Source organism: Protopterus annectens, chromosome 12.part0 (assembly GCF_019279795.1).
Source record: "Protopterus annectens isolate FY-2018-M chromosome 12.part0, PAN1.0, whole genome shotgun sequence".
Lineage (NCBI taxonomy): Eukaryota > Metazoa > Chordata > Ceratodontiformes > Protopteridae > Protopterus > Protopterus annectens.
In genome coordinates, this window is record NC_056746.1 from 1,426,504,710 (window position 1) to 1,426,530,609 (window position 25,900).

Here is a 25,900-nt window from a genome sequence, read left to right on the forward strand (position 1 = left end):
AGTCTAGTGTCATTACCTAATCCAGGTAGAACATTTGAGAAGGCCAACCCACTTAGTTTTTGCTCCCCTTTCCCCTTTCCACTTTACAAAAAAACAATTTCTAAGCTTGATTCCTGCCTTTCCTGTAAGTAGTCTAGTCCAGATACAGATTTGCTGTATCCAGGACTGTTTGTAATCTTCTGAGCCCCCAAGCCTTTCTGTGTTGGAGGGAAGCCTTCTAGCTTAATTTGGTTTCTTAGAACTAGCCAGTTTTTTTTAGTTTCAGCACTCAAATCTGTGTTTTTCAGCTCAGAAGTCATTGTACGCACTAAATAAGCTACAAATTATTACAGCACTCAACTTTCCTCACTTTTCTAGAGGAAAACAGTTTTAGTACTTAATAAATAAGCACCTATCCAGGCATGTCTAAGGGTCAGCTCCTGGTGTTTTCTTCTGTCTACTTGATGAATCTGGGCATCTTGGGGCAATGCAGCAATTGCCTCATGTACACAGACAACCCTCTCCTCCTGCCACCCAACTCTACAACCTGTGAGAGATGCACTTATATAGCCAAACTGGAAGCAAAGCTCTCTTCACCCAAGACTGGACTAGACAGTCATCAGTAGAAGGCAAACACTTGCACTATACCACACTCATCACATAGTCCCTCAAAACCAACACCACCAAAACACACACATAGAAACAAAAAACACACACCTACATTCGAGGAGGCTCTCAATAAAAATCTGCCCAAGCAACTGGGACCTCCAAAGCAGAAACACAAGCAACCTCCACCCCCTAAAACAACCCAAATGACACATAGCCCACAAACTCAGTGTACCACTCAACCACAGCCCATAAGGCATAACAATGTACCCAACACTTTAGTCATAGGTGACTCTAAAGTTAGGCACACTGATGTTCTACTCACCATGCTAAACAAGGAGAAAGTTACTGTCAGCTGCCTGTCGGGTGCCAGGATCTGCCACATAACGCACGCACTCAGGTTACTCCACAACAAGTGCAAATATGACTCTGTCGTTGTCCATGTTGGTGTGAATGACTTGAGACGTACCTCCCTGAAAAGAGACATGGAGGAGCTGTCAGATCTTGTAGCCCAGGCAGGTATGACCCTAGCACTGAGTAGCATCCTACCATCACCCAGAATGATACCATAGTACAAGGACAAAATAATTGAGTTCAACAATTGGCTAAGTTTCTGGTGTCATTATAAGGGGATCCAGTATCTGTCTGCCTGGGATGACATGATTGACAAACCACGATGCTTTGCCAAAGATGGCCTGCACCTGTCGCCCTTGGGATTCCGGATACTGGCTACGCCTCTTGCCACCCCTACAGTGCCTTTTATAGGCAAGGTTCAAATGACAAATTCAGCACCATAACAGGTACAAGCAAGCAAAATCTGAGGGTAATGCTACTCAATGCTAGAAGTCTAAACATTAAAATGCACTCACTCTAGGCACTCCTTAAAATGGAGAACATCGACATCTGTGCAGTGACAGAGACCTGGTCCAAGGCTCCAGAGAGCACCCCTGTATTACCAGGCTATAATTCATACATCTTTCAGCCACCTAACCTGGATGAAAACGCTAAAGGCAGAGACGTGTCCATATTCATTAAGGATATACACACCTCCAAGCTACTTGCTCAGCATAATGTATCCGAGATTATTCAAGTGCAACTAACTCTGGGCAAGACCACAATCCAAACTGTAGCTTGCAACAGATCCCCCACCATGCCCCAGGATTCCCACTCCTCATTTCTTGATACATTGGAAAATATTTGGGCACAACCTAACCCCCTAATACTGGGAAATTTCAACTATCCCACCATTAACTAGGAAAACTACTCATGTACCAACTCTTGTGTTCAACGTTTTCTGGAATTCATAAATTCCAACGCCTTGAATCAACTTATCCACACCCCCAGCAGAGTCAGCAATATCATTACCAACATGGGCAACCGGTGTTCCACATCAGAGGTCAATTCCTCGTTGGTCAGATCCGACCACAAGCTAATCACCCTAGACTTCTACATCCCATCCCCACCCCTCATTAGGGAAACTACCGCAAAAAATTTCTTCAAAGCCAACTTCACGCTTCCTAACACAGAAGTGGCAAACTTCATGACACCCATGCTGACGGACAATTAAGGTATGACTGCTGAATCCTACACAAATGCACTTTATAAGCACACGAGTGCATGGATCGTACAATCCCTAACAGAGCCAAGATGCTATCCTCCAAAAAAAGGAAACCAATCTGGTGGACCCTGCCATAAACAAACTCTACAACAGAAGAAAGAAACTGTTGCAAAAAAGAGAAAAATCCCATGATTGGAGGAATTCCCTGGTCAGCCTCAGTAAGAAGCTGAGTTCCCTCATAAAATTCTCCAAAGCTAGTTACGAAAACAAAATCGCCACTGATTCTAAAGACAAGCACAAAGCATTCTATAGCTATGTCAAGAATCTCAATGGCAACACTCAGATCTGCTCTGAGTTGTAACAATGACACTAAATATACAGAACCAACTGATATTGCCAACATCCTGGCAAAAAGGTTCAGTGCTAACTTTACCCCCCTCTCATCCCCTAAAGGGCCAATCTCTATACCGGAAGAATGCAAAGTTCCAGTAATCACGGCTGCACAGGTAAAAAATACACTCTCCAAAGCCAAGAACACAGCATCAATGGGACCTGATACCATCCCAGACTGCATTGTACATGAACTACAGAACGAACTGGCACCCCATCTAAGTACCATGTTCAATCATAGCCTCACCTCAGGCTTTGTGCCCACTGAATGGTGCACAGCGACAGTTATCCCACTCCACAGAGGGGGAGCCACCACGGACCCCGAGAACTACTGCCCCATTAGCCTGACGAGCCTGGTCTGCAAGGCTATGGAACATATCATCATGGAACTTATAAACAATGACATTGATAATCTCCAAACTCTGGACTCCACCCAGTTCGGGTATGTAAAAGGCAGATCATGTCTCCTAAACCTGATAGACATCTTTGAAACGGTCACCAAAGCCATAGATGATGGTATGGTGGTTCACACAGCCTATCTAGATCTCGCCAAGGCTTTCGACACCATCCCCACTCTGAAATTATAGATAAACTCACTAAACTAGCTATAAATCCCTATATCACAAGATGGGTTGCCAACTGGCTCACTGACAGAACCCACACTGTGAAAGTACCAGACTCCAAATCCAACTTCAGACCAGTGACAAGTGGAGTACCACAGAGTTTAGTCCTGGGTCCTCCCCTGTTTGGTATCTACTTCTCCGAAGTACAGGCTAACAGAGAAGGTCTTCGGCTAATGAAGTTCACAGATGACTGCAAGCTAGGAGCCATAATCAAAACTGTGGACATCCTACAAAAGGGCCTCACTGAGACAGATGCCTGGTGTCAAAACCATGGCCTCAAGCTCAATGCCAAAAAGGGTATTGTCATGCCTTTTGGTAAAAACTCTGTATCCATGAACTACCACATACGTGGTAGTCTGCTAAACACCGAAAGTGTCATAAGAGACCTTGGGACACAGGTGGACAGTAGTCTCTCCTTTGATAATCACATCGCCACAGTTGTCTACATGGCACACCTCATCACAAAAGGTTTCTCATCCAGGAAAAAAGAGGTCATTGTCCCCCTCTACTCGTCACTCATTAGACCCATTATAAAGTACAATGCCCCTTTTGGTATGTGCCTCACAAGACATCTACAACAACTGGAAAGGCCACAGAAATACCTCACAAAGAGGATTACCGACCTCAAACAGATGCCCTACGCAGACTGGCTCAAAACACTCCAGCTTTACTCCATTGCATATTGCCTACTCAGAGGCAATCTCTGCCTAACATACAAAGCTATGTCAAACCCAGAGCTGTTGGACATGCTCCACTTAAAGAAATCCCAATCCATCTGAGCTACATGCTCTAGGGACCTACAATTTGTCACCACAATAAACAGAACATGGTGGAGGAATAGATTCCTGTCCGAGAGACTTCCCATACCCTGGAGCACACTATCTATCTATATCAAACAAAGCTCCTCATTAGCACTCTTCAAGAAAAATCTTAATGATTGGATGGGAGACAGGAAATTCATGCCGGGGATCACTTCTGTGCCTCTGCTCGACAGAGGCACAGGAAAATAATTTTCTTGGGGGGCAAAAGCCAGGGTACCTGTCAGCTAGGCTTATATAGGCCTTAGGGCCTATAGCCTAGTATCGGCCTATGAACCTATGAACAACACTGTTATATACATGTACATTCATAGTCATGTTGACACACCTGAGTCCAAGGAATATTAAATGGATTTGAACTGACTCCCTAAGATCACAAGGTACAGCACATTACCTGAATAGTACACACCACATGACATGTTGCTTTACAACTGTGACAGTGCACATTTGAATGAATCGCATCACCACTGTTTAATAGGGTGTTGTTTCTGCTAGAAAGGAAAGAAGGTGGTCGAAAAGCACAGTAATACACACAGCTACACAAACTAAACGTACTAGAAGCCTTCTCTACACAGCATGATAGAAAAATGCACACTCATAGTAAACAAACATTGCTGGATTCAAACCATTTAGTTATACAGTCTACAACCTACAGTATTAACAGCCACCCCTACAAGATAAGTCATACTACAACTGACTAGTAATTCATTTTTGATGTATTCAGTGTGTTTCCAAAAGTGGGTTTACCTTGAGATACTAGAAATTTATAGTCTAGCCCTGTGCCAGTGAAAATACATCTCCTAGGAAGTTTACATAAGGGGTGTTGTCACGGAGCCAATTGTGCATGATAGTACACACAGTCATACTATTCAAACAATGCTGAAGTTGAATCCCCCACATATCTAATTAAAAAATCTAGATAACACATATTAATCACAACCACTACAGCAGAAGTTTGACTTTTTTGTCAGGTAGTGCACTTTTGAAAGAATGACCTCATCACTGTGTGATACTATTACCACACAAACAGAAGTTCACCACTGCCAGATGTAACCACCTACCTAAGCAGTTATACAAACTAGAGAACACAATATGACTCACAAACACCACAGCAGATGTCTGATTTTAAAGATATGAAAATACACATTTGTAAGTATTGCAACTTAAACGTAGGCATCTGCCTTCATCACTGTAAGGACAAGTGTAACATCCTATAAGGCATATATATAAATATATATATATATGTATATATATATATATATATATATATATATATATATATATATATATATATATATATATACATATATGTATAGATATATGATATCTATCAGCCTGATATGTATGTTACACAAACTGTTTTCCCAATACTACTATCAGTCTGTATTTCTGTATCACAGCATGGCTATACACATTTCAGTGATGTTAACTGTAACAGTATGTCTGAAATTAAAATCTTCAGCTTTTCCCATAAGACAGAAAACATTGACCATCACTCACCATTGCTGCATGATGTCAAACATGTCGCAAAAGCTGAGCGCACTAAATGGGAAAGACAGATTGCGAGACAGGCATACAGACATAACTCGACATTTGCTTGTGGTCCATTTCTGCATATCTTTGTGTTGCACTACACTTCCATTTGTTGTCAAAATTATTCAGTCGCGATCTGTACAAGACAGTGTTCCCAGTAGGGAGTAAGCAAATTAATACAGCAGCAGGACAGTGATATGTTGAGAAAATGTGTAGCCAACATTTACACCCAAAGGAGTCAAGACAAAACATTCAAAAATATTTTGGCATACATCTGGATTTGAACCTTGACAATATTCCAAAACAGCCCTACAGACCTGAGTATTAACCTAACCACATCACATAGGAACTCGTCCTTAGCATAATTCAAATATGACAACAGACTGAAGCAAAACAGAAGGTATGTATTAGTAATCATCGCAGTCATGACAATTGTAAAACCCCTATAATGTGTACATTACATCCATTACCTTTATAAATATAAAACAGTAAAAACTGATGATATGAAAGTGGGAACAAATGGAGACATGGAGACAGGGATAGAGACAGACAAAGAACGTTATACCTTCCTGGCCAATTTTTTTAACATCTGTGGTATGTTATTGTTTTGTTTTTCTTGATAAGTAATCTCTCATGCTATGTACAATTAAGTGTTTCCAGTAAGGAGCAAACAGGGGTCAGAAAGTAGAAACATAATTCAGGCATAAGCAGGATAATGGTGGGTTACTAAGATATGCAGGACAGACACTGTTATCCCTTTGCACAAAGGTGAAGCGTTCACTGATCCGGGAAATTATAGACCCATCAGCCTAATTAGCCTGATCTGCAAGGCCATGGAACGGATTATCATGGAGCTCATTAACAAGGACATTTGCAACCTCCAAACACTCGATCCCACACAATTTGGCTTCATCAAGGGGAGATCATGTCTGTTAAATATGGCTGACTTCTTTGAGACAGTCACCAAAGCCATGAATGAGAGGAAGGTGGTACTGAAAAACTGGACAGCGTCATCAAGGTTGAGGTATTTTAGTGAAGTCCAGTTACAGTTTTTTAGGGATGAGATGAAGTTGGCAGGGTTAAAGTTTACTTTATTACGTAGTTGCTGATAGGTAATGGGTTTAGCCTGATATATCTGTTTTTTGAGAAGGAATGTTGGGGTATGATCACTGAGGCTATCTGGTAGGCAGCCAGCTATGCATGATTGGTGGGGGTCTTGCTGACTAGTATCCAGTCAAGAGCAGAATGCTTGTTGGGATTCTTATTTATTCTGGTGGGAGTCTGGATGAGTTGGATGAAACCATGAAAGTTTAGAAGGTGGGCTTGATGGTAGTTGGAACAGGATAGCCAGTCTATATTAAAATCACCTAATATTAAGTTTTTTGTGGAAGATGATTTACCCAGCTGAGGAGCTTTTCTAGCGGAGGGATATTGTGGCCAGGTGGGAAGTAGCATCCTATTATATTAATGGTTTTATCTTGGTTTATTTTTAGGTTGGTATAGTTTTCTTCTTTGTCAATTTGAGGGGCTGATAAGTTTAGGATTTGAAGTTTTAGATTATGTTTATATATTACAGCTAAACCATGCCCTTTTTTTGTGCAAACAATCTGCTCTTGGCATATTGTAGGCTGAAGGGAGAATTTGCTCACTGGTAGTGTGAAGTCTGAGCTAGGTTTCTGTCAGAATGATAATATCTGGGGAGTATAAGTCCATGGTAGCGTGGAGTTCATGGATCTTATTGGTTATACTTCTGATATTTAGGCTTAAGATAAGAAGGTCAGTTGGTTTCTTATTGGCTGTAATTTGAGGGAAGATGAGGTTGTTAGGCTGATTTTCAGTGGAGGAGTTGTGGGAGCCAGGATTTGGGTGGATGTCACTGCTGAGGACAAGTTTTGTTATGGCTGAGGACATTAGTTTTATTAATGAGAAGATCAGTTTTAAGTTTTGGGATAGCTTTTTTGTTTGGGTGTAGTGGGTGATAAATAAAGTAGGTGGAGGCATAGTTTGTTAAGTTTTAGGGATGCTTTTTGTTTGTGTGGTGGAGGTAATAGATTATGTGGGTTGTGCATTGGGATGTATTTTTTGTGTGAGGTGTATGAGTAGTGAGAGGGTGTGACAAGAGTGGTGGTGATTGTAGTTGTGCAGTGGAAGTTGTTTGGTGGGAGTATAATGGTATTTTCGTAAGATGTAATGTGTGCAAGAAGAGTGCAGGTAATGAGCATAGGTAGAGTGTGCAGAATCATGTTATTAGAGGTGGGAGGTTGGTGTTAGGCTATAGGTGGGGTTCGAGCTGGTGGTATTGTTGTGGCTGGCTGTAATTGTAATGGGAGGGAAGTTTGGTTAGAATAAATGTGAGTGTGCTGGGGGCAGGTGAGATTTGGAGGCAAGGAGGGGAGCATAGTGAGCATAAACCCTATTTGTTGCACTTATTAGGGTGCTGGGGCTGGAAACAATCAATCAGGCTAATAAGGCTCTGCACTGGTGGAAAGTCTGTTGGGTAACCCCCGTTTTCATAGACTCGCTTCAGTTTACTGTAATTCTTTTTCTTGTAAATGAAATACTTGTTTTACTTAAGAAGAGGGATGGGTAGAATACTGGGAGAGGGAATAACAATGAAGGAAGACTATGCAGCTGTCCTTCTTGGCGAAGCGCATCACAAGTATAGTAAATGCTTAGGCAGATAATAAAGTTATCATGTGGGCTATTTCTTACTGTATGTCAGATTAGCAAAGTATTCACATACATAGGTTTCTGAGGCTTTTTAGCCCAGTAAGTCCTTGAAAATAAAGCCACGGTCATTGGTGCACTGCCCCAAGCTTAGGATATGAATGTGTGTTTTGCAGTAGGGCAAATGGAGTCCCGCAGGGAGGTTTAGGAGAGGTCTGGTTAATAGGTTTCTGAGGCTTTTTAGCCCAGTAAGTCCTTGAAAATAAAGCCGCAGTCCTTGGTGCATTGTCCTGAGCTTAGGATATTAGTTATTTATTTATTATTTTATTTATTTCAGTTTGATGACCGGGAAGGTCCACTGGGCTCAGGGAGCCCATTTTCAGTGGAGGCCCGGGGAGAAAAGTTTCGCATTACATAGTAATTATACATGGTTATTCACATACAAATCTGCATTACACAGTGATTATACACAGTTATTCACATAAAAATCGAAATTAAGTGAGGAAAAAATATATATGCAGTTATACACAGTTGTTCACATAAAAATCCAAATTAAATGAGGAAGAGTACAATTAAATAAAATTGTGTTACACAGTGTGTTCACAGTTACAGTCAAAGTAAAGAGAAATACAAATCAAAGATGATTAAGAGTCAGAGAACAACATAAGTTATATGGTTTTATGGTGTCAAGTATTTATGACAGTATGATATAGAGTAGGAACAGGGAATTTATTGAGAAGAAGTTGAGAGTGCAAAATTTAATTTTAAGCTAAAGAACAGGAATAAGTTGTTGCAGATTATATTTTTAGCTAAAGAAGTTAGAAGGATAGAAGTTCACAGCTGAGGAACAGGAGTATGTTCCCAGATTAGAAAGTATTTGAAGTGTAAGGAGGAAAAAGGCAACTGGAAAAGGGGAAAGAGAAGTGAAAGACAGCAGAGTTGGTAGAAGTTGAAGAGGGTTGTACAGGTGATTACTTTTACTGTTATGTCAGGTTAGGTTTAGGCTCAGAGGTAAAGAAAAGGTTGTGGGGAGAGAGGCATAAGGCTATGTGGGGAGAAAGCAGTTGCATTTCCATTTGGAAGAAAGGTAGGAGCGCAGAAGAGTTTTAAAGGTGTCAAAGCTTTCACAAGTCCTTAGGAAGGATGGCAAGGAATTCCATTTTTTAGCTAAAGAAAATGATAGCAGATACTGCCCAGCAGGACGATTAGGTTTACGGACAATTAGGTTTTGGTGGGATGATCTTAGAGATCTTGGAGGGGAGTATGGTTGGAGGATATTGGATAGGACTGGGCACTTAGTAGGTTGAAAAATTAGTTTATGGGCTGTAGTAATTTGGAGAGAATCCAGATGGTTGGAGAGTTCAAGCCAGTTTAACAAATGAAGGGCAGTACAGTGATGGGAGGAGAATTTGGCTTTGGTGGCAAATTTAGAAATTTTATTATAGCAGATTTCCAGTTTGGAGGAGAGAGATGCAGACAAGTTAGATAGCAGGGAAGCACCATATAAACGTGAGGGAAGCAGATAGGTAGTGGCAAGGGTTTGTCTGGTGGGATGGGAAAGGAAGTGGGTGTTTCTGTATAGCATACCACATTTAATATGAGTTTTTTTAATGTTTTGCTGGATGTGGGTGTCGAATTTTAGGTGTTTATCAACAGTTACCCCAAGAAGTTTAGCAAAGGGAGAGACCTCTACGGCAGTGTTGTTGTGGCTTACAATTTGGAAAGAATGTTTATCAAGAGGGGAGGCTTTTGATGGAGAGAATAACAGAATTTTGGATTTGATGGCATTTAGTGAAAGGTGGTTTTGGAGTATCCATTGTTCAGTGGAGGAGAAGGCAGTTTGGGTTATTATTTGTAGCGGAGGGAGGGTGGGGGCACAGCAGATTAAAGTGGAATCGTCTGCATATTGTACAATTTTGGTATTGGGTATGGCTTTGTGGAAGTCATTAATGAAGATGTTGAACAGCATTGGAACAAGTAGATCCCTGAGGTATCCCAGTGGGGATTGGAAGGAAGGAGGAGGTGCCCTTCCCCCATTTCACAGCTTGAAACCTACCAGAGAGGTAGCTTGAGAACCAAGATAAAGAATTATTGGAGAGATGGAGGCTAGAGAGGTGGTTTAAGAGGTGGGTGTGGGAAATGGTATTGAATGCTTTGTATAGGTCTAGTAGAACTGTAGAAACAATGTTACCAGAGTCACAGGCTAGATTTACTGTGTCTAAGAATGAGAGCAGGGCAGTGGTAGTACTATGGCCAGGTTGGAATCCATGTTGGGTTGGAGTAATTAGTTGATGTAAGGCTAGGTATGGCATAAGCTGTAGGTGGATACATTTCTCTAGGATTTAGGAGATAGGGGAGAGGAGAGCTATAGGGCGGAAATTAGAGATGCTATTGTTTTTGCCTCTCTTATGGAGAGGTAGGATAAAGGCAGCAAGCCACAATTTGGGCCCATAACATTCCTCTATGGATCTGTTGATTAAGATGCTGATAGGAAGAGCAATACTGTCTGCGGCTATTTTTAGGAATGAAGATGGAATATTGTCAGGGGCACTGTTGTAAGGTTTTAATTTAGAGAGTAATCTTTTTATGAGGGAGGTAGAGATGGGTGTAAGTTCAAATACAGGTGGGGGATTAGAAGCAGGGAGTTGTGTAGGGGGGGTGTGGAAGACTGGATGGGTTGGGAGGGTGGAGTGTTGTTATGGAAGGTTTTGGTCAGGTCAGCGATGGAGTTGGTAAAGAAGGAGTTGAATAGGGTGGCTATTTCAGAGTCAGATTTGCCTGAGTCAAAACAGGGGTTATTTTTGGTACCTGGTTTGAGAAGAGAATTAATTGAGTTCCAGAAATGTTTGGGGTTGTTAGATTCATTAGACTGGAGTTTAATATAGTCAAACTTTTTATCTCTAATGATATATTTTTTAACAAGGTTATGAAGTTGTTTATATATAAGGAGAGTTTCTCGCTGCTTATTTGGGTGGTAGGTTTTCCAAGATTTTTCCCTTTGTAGCATAAGCTTTTTGGTGTCTTTGGTTAGCCAAGGGGTGTACTTAGTTTTGACCCTCCTTGTTCTTGGAAGAGTTAGGGAGTTGAGGATGCTTAAGAAGGTAGAGTTGAAGAACTCTACGGCATTGTCTAGTGGTAATGTTTTTAGGGAGATCTAGTTTGTCTGTTTTAGGGTGTCCAAGAAGCTTGTGGGGTTGAAGCTTGTTAGGTTACGGGTGTGGGTATATTGGTGTAGGTGAGGAGAGGAGTGAGTAGCTCTGTGGATGAAAAATGGCAAATAGTCACCTATAGGGTCAGGAGTAGTTCCAGAGTCTATGACTTTGTTGGGTTCAGATACCAGGATCCAGTCTAGAGTTGTACCTGGAGGGTTAGTTTTGTTGGGTCTGGTGATAGAGTTGGTTAGTTGGGTAAAGTTGAATAGACTGATGGATATAGTGGGGTTTGGGTTGTTGATTTTATTCTGGTCAATATTTACATCTCCAAGTATGAAGGTCTCAAGTTTAATATTGGCAGAGGTCCAGAGGAGGATTTCTTCAAGAGTGGAGATGTTATTACCTGGGGGGATGTAGAGGACAATTATACATATGTTTTTATGATTATTTAGTTTTAGAAGGTCTATGACTAGTTCAGCATTGTTGAATGGAGGGATAGGATTAGGGTAGGGAGATATGGACAAGTTAGAGTATATTAAGGCTACCCCGCCCCCTTTTCTTTTTAAGCGGTCATATCTCAAGGCTTGGAACCTGGGTGGTAGGATTTCAGAACCACAGATGTGGGGTTTTAACCACGTTTCTGATATGGCTACAATATCAGGTAAGTTATGGTTGAACCAGACATGGAATTGGGTTACTCTGTTCTTTAGACTTTGGGCATTCAAGTTGAAGAATTTGAGATGTTTGTGGCTAGTTTTATTGCTTGTAACAGTGGAGTTTGGAAAAGAGGAAGAATTTGGTCCAGGATTTGGATGTATGTCCCCTGATAAGTAGAGGAAGTTAAGGAAGGTTAGTGACATTTTTTAGCTGATTTTTAATAGTTGTGGACGGTAGGGAATTAGTTTATGTTTGTGGTATGTAGGTTGGAGGGGGACAAGCTTTAATTTGAAGTAGTGGAGGAGGTTGGGTTGGACTAGGGAGGCGGATATGTTGTGAAAATGTTTTATAGTGGGATGAGGGTGGGAGTGTGGGGGTTGGATAGGAAGGAGGGGTGGAGTAAGTTAGAATGGTAGGAGGTAGTATGACATAAAGGGAGTAAGAATAGAAAGTAGATAAATGGGGTTTGAACTGTTTGAGTTATAAGACATGTCATGGTTGTGGTGTGGATGACAATTAGAGGGAGGAATTAGTGGGGCAGACAGGAGAGTATCAGATGAGGTGGACAATGAGTTTATGTGGACTTTGAATGGGGTTGGAGAGGTTATGACTGGGAGCTGGAGTTCAAGAGGGAGGGGCAGAGGGTGGAGGAGATTGGTTGGTTGAATTATGATAGTAGGGGATGATTGGTGAGTGAGATGGGGGAGGGGGATTGGTTAAGTATAAATGGGCTGGGATTTGGGGGCAGGGTAGGAGAGCGGAGTGAGCCCGTACGACAAACAGAGCGGGAAGAGCCAAAGGTAAGAGTCAGGATAGGAACAATCAGTATAACAGGCAGTAAGTATGGGGAAGAGTAAGCACAGAGGGAGTAGAGAAAAAAACACAAGGATGTTAAGTAGAACTAGAAGTCTGGATATCACTGTGTGTTTTGCAGTAGGGCAAATGGAGTCCCACAGCGAGGTTTAGGAGAGGTCTGGTTCATAGGTTCATACTAGGCTATCTGCCCTAGGGCATTTATAAGCCTAGCCAGAGTGTGTTTGGCTTTCGCCACTCATTTTAAATTAATTTTGCTATGCCCTTTTTCGAGGTTAGTATACTGTGCCTCTGTCTAATAGTGACACAGAAGTGATACCTGGGGTAAACCTATGATCTGCCATCCACTCATCAAGATTCCTCTTGAAGAGAGTCAATGAGGGACTCTGCCTAACCTGGACTGGGATTTTATTCCAGAGTGAAGGGAGCCTCTGGGTTATGAATCTGTCCCTCCAGCATGCCCTATTTATTTCAGTGCTGAGGTTCAAGTCTCTCAAGCGCATAGCTCGATGGGATTTGGATTTTCTGAGGTGCAGCATGTCCATTAATTCCGGGTTCGACATGGCTTTATACCTCAGGCACAGATCGCCTCTGAGTAGACGGTATGCCACTGAGTAGAGCTGGAGTTTCTTTAACCGGGCAGCGTATGGCATCTGTTTGAGCCCTTTGATCCTCTTGGTGAGGTACTTTTGGGGTCTTTCCAGTTGCTGCAGGTGTCTGGTAAGATACATCCCAAAAGGGGCAATGTACTCAATTATGGGCCTGATGAGGGATGAGTAAAGAGGCACGATCACCTCCCCTGATCTAGATGTGAATCCCTTCATGATTAGGTGGGCTATATAAAATGTTTTTCTAACCACTTTGGCCACGTGGTTATCAAATGAGAGATTGCTATCAACTTGGGCCCCCAGGTCCCTAATTACTTCCTCTGTACTTAATGGATTACCACCTATGTGGTACTTTGTGGGCACTTTGTTTTTGCCAAAGGGGATGACTATACACTTTTTGGCATTTAGCTTGAGGCCATGGCTCTGGCACCAGTTGTCTGTTTCTATGAGGCCCTTTTGGAGGATGCTTGTGTCGGCTGGAGAGTCAATTATGGCGCCCAGTTTGCAGTCATCTGCGAACTTGGTCAGCCACAGTCCTTCCGTGTTGGCCTGTACCTTCGAGAAATATATACTGAACAAGAGAGGTCCCAGGACTGAGCCTTGTGGGACGCTACTTGTAACTGGTTTGGAGTCTGACATGGCTCCAGAAATTCTAACCATGTGGGTTTTGTCCTTGAGCCAGTTTGCAACCCATCTAGTGACATAGGGGTTTATATTTAAGCTGGTGAGCTTATCTATAATGCCCGAGTGGGGTATTGTACTGAAGGCTTTTGCGAGGTCCAGGTAGGCTGTGTGGACCACCTTCCCCTCGTCAATGGCCTTGGTGACTGTTTCAAAGAAATCGACCAGGTTTAAGAGGCAGGATCTGCCCTTAACAAAGCCGAACTGGGTAGGACCCAGTGTCTGTAGGTCCCCAATATCTTTATTTATGAGGTCCATGATGATCCTTTCCATAGCTTTGCAGACCAAGCTAGTCAGGCTTATGGGGCGATAGTTTTCAGGATCCGTTGAGGCACCACCTTTGTGGAGAGGGACCACTGTTGCTGTACGCCACTCTTTGGGTACATATCCTGTAGTAAGGCTGAGATTGAACAGTAGTTTTATGTTTGGGTTTAGCTCTTCTTGGAGTTCATGTAGGACGCAGCCCGGGAAATCGTCTGGTCCCATTGATGCTGTGTTTTTTGCTTTGGAGAGGGCCGCTCTTACCTGAGCATCTGAGATGTCAGGGGGGCAGCACTCTGCTGGGATAGATATTTGCCCTTTTGGTGGGGGGGGGAGTTTGCGCTGAACCTGTCAGCTAGGATGTTGGCAATGTCTGTGGGTTTGGTGTATTTTTTGTCATTTTGGACTAATTCTGAGCATATCTGGGAATTCCCACCCAGGTTCCTAACATAACTAAAGAAAGACTTGTGATTATCCTTAGTGTCCTGTGCAATTTGTCTCTGGTTAATAGGTTTCTGAGGATTTTTAGCCCAGTAAGTCCTTGAAAATAAAGCTGCGGTCCTTGCTGCACTGCCCCAAGCTTAGGATATGACTGCGTGTTTCGCAGTAGGGCAAATGGAGTCCCGCAAAGAGGTTTAGGAGAGGTCTGGTTATTTCAGAATTGGCATTCTCCAAGGAGGACGTTGTGGTTGCTAGTGAGGTTTAAAATTATATAAAAATAAAATAAATAATAAAAATAAACAATGTAATGTATTACTGCCATGATGAGTTTGTTTGTCTTTTCGTGTTTAGGGGTCGCTACAGTGACCGGTCCGCTAATGATTGGCAGTAGATTTTTTTTTTATGGTGCCGATTTGCCAGCCCAACACGCAACCTTCAGCGAAGGCACGCCCATTCACGCATGTCTTTCGGGGGCCACTCGACCACAGAAGGACATGCAGACTCCACACAGAAGGCACTCTAGCCGAGAATCGAACAGAAGAACCTCTTGCTGTGAGGCAACAACGCTACCGCTGTACCACCACGGCTTATTACTGCCATGATGAGTACTTGTGAGATATGGCAAGTTCTCCAACATATATGACACATATATCCACATTACCCATGTTACTGCTTTTGTGTTATCATACTTTACAAAATGTCAAGTTACAGTATCCATAGAATGTAGTGTTAGCAATAATGAGAAGAGGTGAGTATACAACACTTTTGTAACATCAATTCACATGAAGCACAGCTAAGATTTTTAGCATTTATTGCAGACTTTAGCTTGTTCATTTTTATATACAACATTATTATTAATATTTATTCTGAATCCAGTCATAAAAACTGGATCTGAACCCCACATTATGTGGCCTTTTCTCAAGCTCACTTCACTTACATCTTATGCCACATAGTTAGCTGACAGCTGAAATTTCCTCACTCAGTACTGTCTAGACTGCTGAAAAAAGTACACCAAAGTCAGTTTCAGTTGTGCTAATGATGGCACTCCAAATTAAATGTGTCAGGTTTTATATTAGGAAGTGTTCTCTTATTCACTGCTAGGGGCTGCTGCCGGTTAAGAGTGTGCAATGTCAAGCAAAGTGCAAATAATGAAGAAAGAAAAAATTAAAATAAGGAAACAATATGAAATAAGTATTTGAAATACACATTTTTTTATGTTATCTCCAGTGATATCTTGCAACAGGAGCACAAGCTACATAAAGATCAGTACATTCACACAAATGGCACCCCCTCCGGATCTGAATTATTAAACCAGTGAATTAACAGTACACAACTGAGATTGTTATCAGTATTTTCTACAGACACAAACATATAAAGAAAACGTAAATTACATTTAATAAATATGTGAGACTGTATCAATTCACATTAAAGGTGCAACAAAGATAAAGTTTGAAAGCTGTCCTTTGTAATTTGCCAGATATGTGAATTAAATGATACAATCTGATTCAATCGTGGACTCGAGTTTTACAGTACAAAACAATCTGTTTTGTCAGCAAACACATCAAAAGAAATACAACTTTGTGTCTTTAAAATGTATCTAAATTACTCACATTTAATAAATATGCAACGCTGTTGTTTTAATGCGCCGATGTTTTCAGTGTTCAACTATTTATAACGGTTTCTAAGAAAATATCCAAATTTTTTAACGCGCAGAACTGTTTCCCTTTCGTTATACTTCCCCCTTAGTCCACTGATAGTCGTAACAAGTGCCGTGTTAAGGCAGAAATGCATTTAGTCTTCCACCATTTGTAACGGTTTCTGAGAAAAGGTACAAAACATTCCAAATACGGGAAATAGCGATTTGTATTTACTGCATATATGTGTCTCAAAGAAATCTGGATAAACTAAAGCCATAAATAAAAGTGGGACAATGACCTAAAATAATTTAATTATTGCTCGTACAAACTTAGAAGATTGACAGAATAACGGGGTTTGCATTTTCTGAAGGGTATGAACTCAAATGTCTGTCATTATTTTCTAACTTCATTCTTTAATGACTTGCCACCAATTTGTTAGAAAACCACAACCTTATGAAAAACGGACCAAAATATGAGGCACAAATCTGGACATTCTGCGAAAATCTGTACATTTGAGAGGTATACGGCTACCAACCAAACTTGTCGATTTACACATTTTTCGCAGAATGTTCAATTTTTTACCTCAAAATTTTGGTCTGTTTTTCTTAACATTTGCGGTTTTCAGGCAAATTACTGAAGATTAAAGTCCCTAAATAATGACATTTTAGACTTCCTTGCCTTGAGAAAAATATCTGCTGCTGCAAAACCTCAGCAATTTAAAATCTGCCTTTTATGTTAGACCTCCTCTCTCTACCCCGGGTATTTTTGGCTCTTTCCAGAAATCTTGCGCTTAGAGGTTGAAGGGTATGCTAACTGCAAAGTACACCGGACTGTATGTTTAATACTTTCATGTTGCTCCTACTCAGCATCTCAGTGGCACATTCGTTCCTAAACACCTAATGTCCACTCCTAGGGCACACCACCCATACCTCTAGAGTGTACAGACGTTTGGCTCGTTTGGTCCGTGTAGTTGTCTTGTAAATCATTGGGGACTGACGTCATTAAATAAAGACCGACGAGTTTCAGTCTTCATAGCCTTCTGACTGAAATACATGCTAATAGAAACCCTATTATTCTAGTAACTTTCTAAGTTTATGAGCAATATTTACAATCTGTCTATTTCTGGTCCTTTGTTCCCCGTTTCTTCTGCCAAGAGGTTGAGAAGTATGCACCACGGGCATAAAAAAGTAATATTTCTAGTTTTCTTAGAGGTATAATGAGCAAAAAGCAGCATTGTTTACCCTGTATATCGAATCGATGACTGTCAAAAAAGTGGAATATGGTATATCACAAGACCTTAAACTGTTACTTGGTGTGAGCTGCAAATACTTATCTGTAAAAGTGATGAGTCCGTCCTTACCTGTGCCGCCATCACCCGCTGTCTTTCAGCGATGAGACCGCACTTCTTACACTGGCAGTCTCGCCATAAACAGAAACGTTTATGCCCTTTCAGTGGTGATGAATAGCCATGGTTTCTGCACCGTGCACACTTGGGTAACCGGTGCATTTTCTTAGCTGGCGAAAGATTCGGTGCACTTTGCTGCCCTGGTTTCCCCAACCCCTCTTGTTTGGGTATCGGGGTATTACCACTTGGCCCCGATTTAGAAGGGCCAGCTTCAGACGAGAAGGGGTCTTTGCTGTTATGCATATTGTTTTACAACGCAGCCCAATCCAAAATTCCTGATTCCCTAATTTCCCTGTGCTGTACAGATATTTAAAATACTATTTGGCAGGCTGATCAGATTAGTTTGCTACTTCTTAGTGTACGGGTGTGAACACGTGGGACAGCAATCTGTACTTCCAGACAGTGCGCTTGGAATTTAAGAACGTCAATCCTTATCTAGGGCTGGGAAAGAAAGGTCTTATTGAGGGGTCGCAAGATAGCTAGACGCTGGGTATTGAAGCTTGGGCGGGGGACTTGGAAGCAAAACATTGTGAGTGACATGGTGCGGTCTACCTTCTGACGTGGAACAACAATAAAAATTAGGCTGAGCTAATTCTACGTCTATACGGGTTGTGTGTGTTCGCCTATTAGTTGCTATAATGTAAGTATGTGTGAGTGGTGGTTTTGCACTTTTACTCTTCGAAAAATGTACGTCCCAGTTCAGTAAGTATTAAGCGAAGTAACTCAGCATAGGAAGTTAAGGTATAGGCTCAAAAAAAAAAACTACTCTGTTTTAAACAATCATAGAGTGCATCTAATAATATTGCCTGACTATATCTCGTAATCAACTGCCATTCTGTCTGTAATGCCCAAGGGATTATTCTCAATGTCTGTGCAGGCAACCCAGGCAATTACCATGACTCAAACACATATGACACACACACCTCACAGCTTTACACAAGGTTTGCTAGGGGTGATGTTCCACATGGCCATCTACATATAACAATCTAAAGTACATACAAATATTAAAAGTGATGCCATCCGATGCCCACAAACATTACATCTGAAGTAGGAGATTCATTTGTCTGCAACCTGTGAGACCTGTGGGTTATGGATCCGATATCGGATCCGAACCGGCATGGTTTTCCAGCTATGGATCCAAGCTCTCAGCTCCTCCCCTCACCCATAATGCCCTGCTCTACCCTCATGACCTCAGATCTCGTTTGCCGCGCATGGTGACTGGATTTGTTTCTCAAGCTCTCAAGCTAAGTGGTAGTTTTATTGTTAAATTTCAGAAATTTGAAGTTTGTATTGATTTTTTGTGTGAAAGTGTAGGTTTCCCCTTTGATATTTTTTCTTTTTAGAGTTAATCTAAAAGTTTTATCCCTCCCCTCGCTGTTGGCGTAGAGTGTGTGTGTTGGGCCTGTGTGTGTATTGGTTTTTTAGTTACTTTACTTTGGTAACTTCTTTGTTAGACTAGGATGGCAGACCAACCTAAGTCTATATTTTCTAAATGCTCCGAGTGTGGCCATAAGCTTTCCCCAGCTGATGGCCACACTCGGTGTGTTAGATGCCTGGGGGTTGAACACCTCACATCTGGATGTTCCATTTGTGCAGGGTTCAACCCCAGGGCATTGAAGGAGCGGAGGTCCAAGCTTGTTTTGGCGGGCCTTTTACCGCCGGACTCGGCTCCGACCTCCGCTCCTTCCGGAGTAACCGTGCCTGCGGTTACTCCCTCTGCGGCACCCCCTCCTCCTCCTGGGACTCAACCTCCCGTTTCTGGTTTGGAGGAGAGGGATGCTAAGAAAAGGGACCGGAGGGAGAAGCACCATAAGCGGCGGGCCGAGACCTCTGTTTCGGCCCCGCCAGCCAAGCGGGCTTCTCCCCCGGCTCCGTTGTCGGCTCGGTCTCCTCCTTCTCGGCTCCGGTCTCCTGTGTGTTTTTCACCGGGACCCGAGGAGGAGGAGACCCGATCTCCATCGAGGCTATCGAGGAGGCACTCCAGGCCTACCTCGGTAGCCTCGTCGAGATCCACGTATAGCCTTTCGGATGCTGATCTGGACCGGATGATGCGAAGGTTCATCCAGGCCCAGATGCAGATGGGAGTGCTCTTGCCTCCCCCCCCCTCTGGGGGGGAGCTCAACACCCTTTTTCAAACCGATTGCTCCTTCTCCGACCCGCTATCCGGGTTCGGAGCAGCTGGAGCCGAGCAGCCGGGCGGGGTGGGTCGGCGCCGATAGTACTTTGTACTTCGGATCCGACCCTGCCCTCGAGTGCATCGGATCCGACCTCGGAGCCTGGATCCGAGCCTCGGATCCGGGGGGATCAGTGCTCCTTCGGCGCCGTCCGTGTCGGAGCGCACTGTCCCTTCGGATCCGAGCGCTTCGGCGCCGGCTCCGATCCACTCTTCGGATCCGAGGGGAGCCGATTGTCGGATCCTTTGGTCGAGGTCGGCTCCCCTTCGGCGTTTGATGTAGTGGAGAGGGCCCTGTTGAGGGTCTCCGGACCCCCGGCACTTGTTTCGGCTCCGTCCCGCGCTCCCTCTGCACTGGGCCAGGCTTCCACCATCCGGCCCTTGGGACAGCCCGCTTCTGTGCCCCAAGTTGCTCCAATGGAACAAGTTGCTGCTTGCGAGGAGTCCTCTGACAGCCCCCCAGAGGATGTCCCTCGCAAGCATACGTGCAAAAGGAGGCACATTGACTCCCGAGTCTCTCACGGAAGACACGGACTTGGAGGAAGGGGAAGGCTCCCCACGGTCACCCCGAGGATGTCTCATTTGGAGACATCATGGAAATGCTCCGTATAAGGGGTGGTCTGCCCCAAGTCTTCCTCGGACGAGTCCGTGTTCTTGGAGGCATTTGAAGCGGGCCCGTCTACCTCTTGGGTGTCCCCTCCTGCCGACCCCTGGTGGACCTCATTACCACCAGGGCGTGGAAGGAACCGGACACCGTGGAGCCAATTCCTAAGAGGCCCGATAGGATCCTTAGCCCACCGTCCGACCGTGCCCATTGGAGTAAGGGGCCTCCGGTAGATGCCATGTTGACGGCGGCGGCCACCAAGAGGGAACTTGCTCAGGAAAGTCCCTCAGTCCATCCCCCGAGCAAGGAGTCTCGGATGATGGACCGCTTGGGGAAGCGGATGTTTAGTTCAGCGACCTTCTCGGTAAGGGAGCTGAACTACTTGGCACATGTCATTAGGATGCAGCGAGATCTCATTAAAGAATACGCTGCATCTCCCCCAGAGTCCATGTCGGAGGAGGACAGACAAATGAATACACCTACTCAGATGGAACGTTATGGTGAGTACATAACTTCTAATTATTTATGTAATATCTGTGTACGGATAGCCTCAGACAGAGACAGTCACAAAGCACAGTAAGGGCAGTAATGTCAAAGTTAAGTGAGGAGCCTGTATTATATGAACAAATGTGTAAGAAGATAAACTACCTGCATACTGTCAGTCATAAATATAGTCAATCAGAACCTATGTAAGGTGCCCGCCAATGGCATTCTTGGTTTATAGGAATGATATCCACAATATACAGGTATGCACTGTATATAACTGGCAACAAGCTGGTCACTTCCCTAGTGAACACAAAACAGTCAAAGGGCAATTCTATTAGCAGTTTCCCAAGTACAACAATAAAGAAGGAATGCAGTATCATTGGTTTAAATGCATGAATTACAATACTGTATGAAAAAAGCTATCCTAAATGAGTATTTACAGAAACATCTACAATCCTATTATGTACTGAATATGCATATAATCAACATATTAAGACAAACTCTTTTAGCTATCCACTCTGCTCATCAGACATACATCCAACCCTAAGTCAAACCCAAGTAAACAAAGAGCACGGCACAGTCATCTTCATTCTTACAGCATAGGGGGGTACTGTAGGCCAAAGGTGACACCATAGTAGGGGGTGTGCAAGAGCTAAGAAGCACTGAACATTCAGTAAAGAAAGAAATATCTCAGTGCCACTAACAGGAGATATATCACAATCAACATTCAGTTTTTTTTTTAGCTTGTATGTGTTTGTGTCCATCTGGGAAGTTTTTGTGAAATGTGTTTGTGTCTGCATGAACACTATCAAGCTGTATACTAGCACTGTATCCTGCCATGTCAAACAGATGTGAGCCATGTGAGATGTAGAACTGTCAGTTCAGTGTTGTCACTCTTGACCATGTGAACTGCCTCTACCAGGAGGTGCACTGCCAACTCCTTTCCCCGGTCTGAAGTGGGGGTGCTACTTGAATGTGAGTGATGTTTGCTGGACGAGCTGTCTTCACTAATCTGTCCTCCTGGCCTGACCTAATGGCCTACCACATATGATTGTGGACACCTCAATTACTGACGGAGCAGTGGAAGTAGTGCAACTATGGGAGCAGGATCTTGCATGGCCATATTGGCTAACATCAAAGAATATTGCAGCTCTGTGGACATTTGGATGTTGGCCCTCCCCCAGCAGACATTCTATCTCAGACATTGTCTGATCCAGTGTGTTGCTCATCGTATCCAATGAGTCACCAGCATGGTTGAGGCAGTCATACATGTCAGAATGTGCCACATTTAGGACTCGCACAATCTCTTCCAAGATCCTTGTGGAATGTGCCTATGCCTCCATGAAGGCCCTATACATACACGTAATGACATAACAGCATCTCAATAAGAGTGGATAGTAGGCGTCCTTTAAGCACCTCTAGCAACTCTCCAATTTGGTGCCATGCCTTTCGGGCAGACTAGACACTCAACCAGCTCTGCAACTGAAGTAACCACACTAACCTAATCAACCGTGTCACCCTCAGCCTGTGACACGGTTGATTAGGCCTCAGTAGAATGGGTATGATTAGGCCTGAGTAGAATGGGTATGCATAGGCATTAAGTGTGCCCTGAAATAAGGCCTGTGGATGTGTGAACCACAACCTCAGTGTCAGATCAAACCTCTGCACCCCCCTTGTCTGTGCCTGTATAGCACCACCACCATCATCAGAGGCTACCAATACTCTGACATCAGGTGGAATGAGTTCTACACTGCCACTGTCAGGATCACCTGTGATAATAATCAATAAGCACAAGCAGGAGAGAAATAGTGAGTGGAAATGATCCAAACGTGGTTCTACATACTCATGTTAAACAATTTAAAATGTTAAAAGAATACAATACTTTTTATTTCCTCCTCAGGCTTACATCTGAGTAATGGTTATTACTAATCAAAGAAAGTTTGTGCTTACCATCTGTAGATATTGTTTCATATGGTAATTCTATTGCCCCTGAAAAAAGGGGGCGGTAGTGGAAAGAAGTCTAATAAGCATCACAATGCAAATGACACAAGGATAGGAGAATAATGATCTGCCTTATCTTACTCTTAAGAAATATCTCAGAATCAATGAGACTAACCCCCCCCCCATAATGTCTGTTGGACTCTATTCTCTCTCTTATAAGGCACATATATTGATGTTTTCAGATGTAGACAAAGTAACGCATAAAGATGTCTAGGATGGCATTACATCATACCTCTCAAGCTCTTAGAGCTAGAAATCTGGACAGAGCCATAAATAAAATTGGGATGGGACAAAGGCCCCAAAATAGGGACAATTTTTAAATATTGCTCTTAAAACTTGGAAAGTTGATAGAATAACAGGTTTTGCATTAACATGAATTTTCTGAAGGGTATAAAGTCTAAAACATAAATGTCTGTCATTATTTTCTAACTTCAGTCTTTAATGAGTTGCCACTAATTTTTCAGGAAACCACAATTTTATGAAAAATGGACCAAACATATGAGGCAAAAATCTGGACATTCTGCAAAAATTTGTACGGTTGAGAGATATGTATTACATGCCTTATATATATAAAGCATACCTTGGATTTTTTCTTGGGACTCACTTGGCCTATTGTCCACATCAGCACTGACATCAAGGGGTCTGTACAAACCCTCTGCTGAGCTGTCTGGATCTCTGACAGTTGACAGGAAATGTTAATTTTCAGTGAGTGGTGGTTCCATACCAGGAACCCCACTTGTTGCCATCTGTTCTTGTGCTACTTTTCTGTGTATGGTTTAATCATGTCAGTGACACAGTGCCGCACCTGATTATAATTTCTGGAATATCTGCCAATTGCATTTATTTCAGATACCACCTGCTGTCATATGCTTTTTCTGGTCAACATATCACCTCTGCCTCTGACAAACAGAAAGGATCCAAGGCTTCAATGATGACTTCATTCTCTGCATCACTGAATAGAGGCTTTCAAGGAACAGATAGGCTAGATGCCATAATCCTGTATGACACGAAACAGGAAAAAAAATTTATAGCAAATACAGAAAGCACTCTCCTTGTACCAAATCAGTGCACCAATCCTCAGCACAAAACAATTTGACACACAATGCACATTTTGGAGTACACACAAGCTAAGGGAGTCCTCCTCATGAAAAAAAAAAGAATGCATCAGCATTACTTCCATTATGGTAACATGTCTGTAATGATGACAGCAGTTCACTAAATGTCTACCTGATGGGAGTATTATCACTAACTAGGCAAAAATTCCAAGTCCAACTGCCCATACAATTTCCATTGGTCTCATCAGCACTGTGGAAGTCACCAGGAGCATTTGAGAAGGCTAACACCTCTGTTAGCTACACATGCACAACCCCTTGAAGCGGATGATAAATGCAATACAGGTGTCTGCTGTACCTGGTAAAATTCCAATAGCAAATTATAACATAATGCTGTGATTTAACCATACTAACTTGAAAATACAGCAAGAACTGACAAATGTGCAGTACACCAGCAATGAATTTTTTTAAAAATTGCATACATATCAAAATTCTTTTTTTTCCTACTGCAAACTGAAATGCATTCAATATATGAGCATGAAACCAGTTTATGAAGAGGACAAACATACCTTATGAAATCGTGCAGTAATTTGTAGAACAATCTCCTCCAAGTAACTAGCAATAATGCTATATCTAATCAGTCTCCACTCCTTCCATTTCCATAGCTACACCATCACCTTTATATAGTGTAGATTCTCCCCTCTGAGCACTGTGAAGATGCCAATGAGGTGTGAAATCATTAGCATTTCTGAATACCAAAAAAAATCACTTGGTGTAGCTGATGTAAACATGATGTAAATAGCTACTTAATTGATTGCATGCACACTGTCTAAGACTGCAGGGAGGGAGGAATGACAGTTGCTAGCTGGTAATGGCTTGTGAGTGTTACTAATTTCTCTGACTACAACAACATGGAAAACTGAAGTGACTCTTGTCTCTGAAGTGCTTGTATCAAGCAGAGTAGCCTTAAAATAAAAAATGTAAGCACTTTGAAAGCTATAAAAACAACCTCAACAAGACTGATATTCTTGTAGTATTCTTTCACACTGTCCATCCTCTGGTTAAATGTGTCTGAAATTCTGATCAGCTATATTATACATTGAAACAAAAATATAAATAAATGAGCATGGCACTGCATTTGTGTAGTTAAGCTGAAAGGAGGGGAAGATGTTTAGAAAATAAAGAGAAGAAATACCTGACAGTGTTGGCAACCTGACATTAATATGGTGTGGGATATTATTAGCGTAAAGTATCTGTCAATTCATATCACATTGACCTATAGATGTTCAAAAAAATGAGAAAGTAACTTTTTCTGGTCCTGTGTAGGTGGCAAAGAGGGATAAGAAATGCAAGTGAGTGTGTTTTCTTACTGCACTGATTTGAGGATTCAAATCCACATAGTGTTCTGTCTGACAGAGTTAATACATATTTTCTGAGCATATGATCACAGACAGTTTATCTGGAAAATGTTACAATCCTGTCTTTTCATTATTATTCTCCTACATTTGTTACTAATAACAATTGTCTTTTTTTATGGTCCTTGTCTGTACACATTTTGACAGAGCGTACTATTGTGTGGAAGCATTTTAAAGCAGTAAACGAGAGTCTACTGCCCAAGGCGTGCAGAATATAAATTATTATATATGTTTTTTGTGTGTATAATTTCAGCACTGCTCATCAGAGTACAAACAGGGCTCACAGCTGAAAAAAAGAGTGAACAATGTCATTTCTGTGATCTCTATAAACAGAAATGGT

At 42.4% G+C, this 25,900-nt stretch overlaps 1 pseudogene; it reads right to left on the bottom strand.

Annotated features, from left to right (window-relative positions):
* Nucleotides 1–18,250, bottom strand: part of LOC122816293 — a 1,079,303-nt pseudogene extending 1,061,053 nt beyond the window's left edge.
* Nucleotides 18,251–25,900: the final 7,650 nt, after the last annotated feature.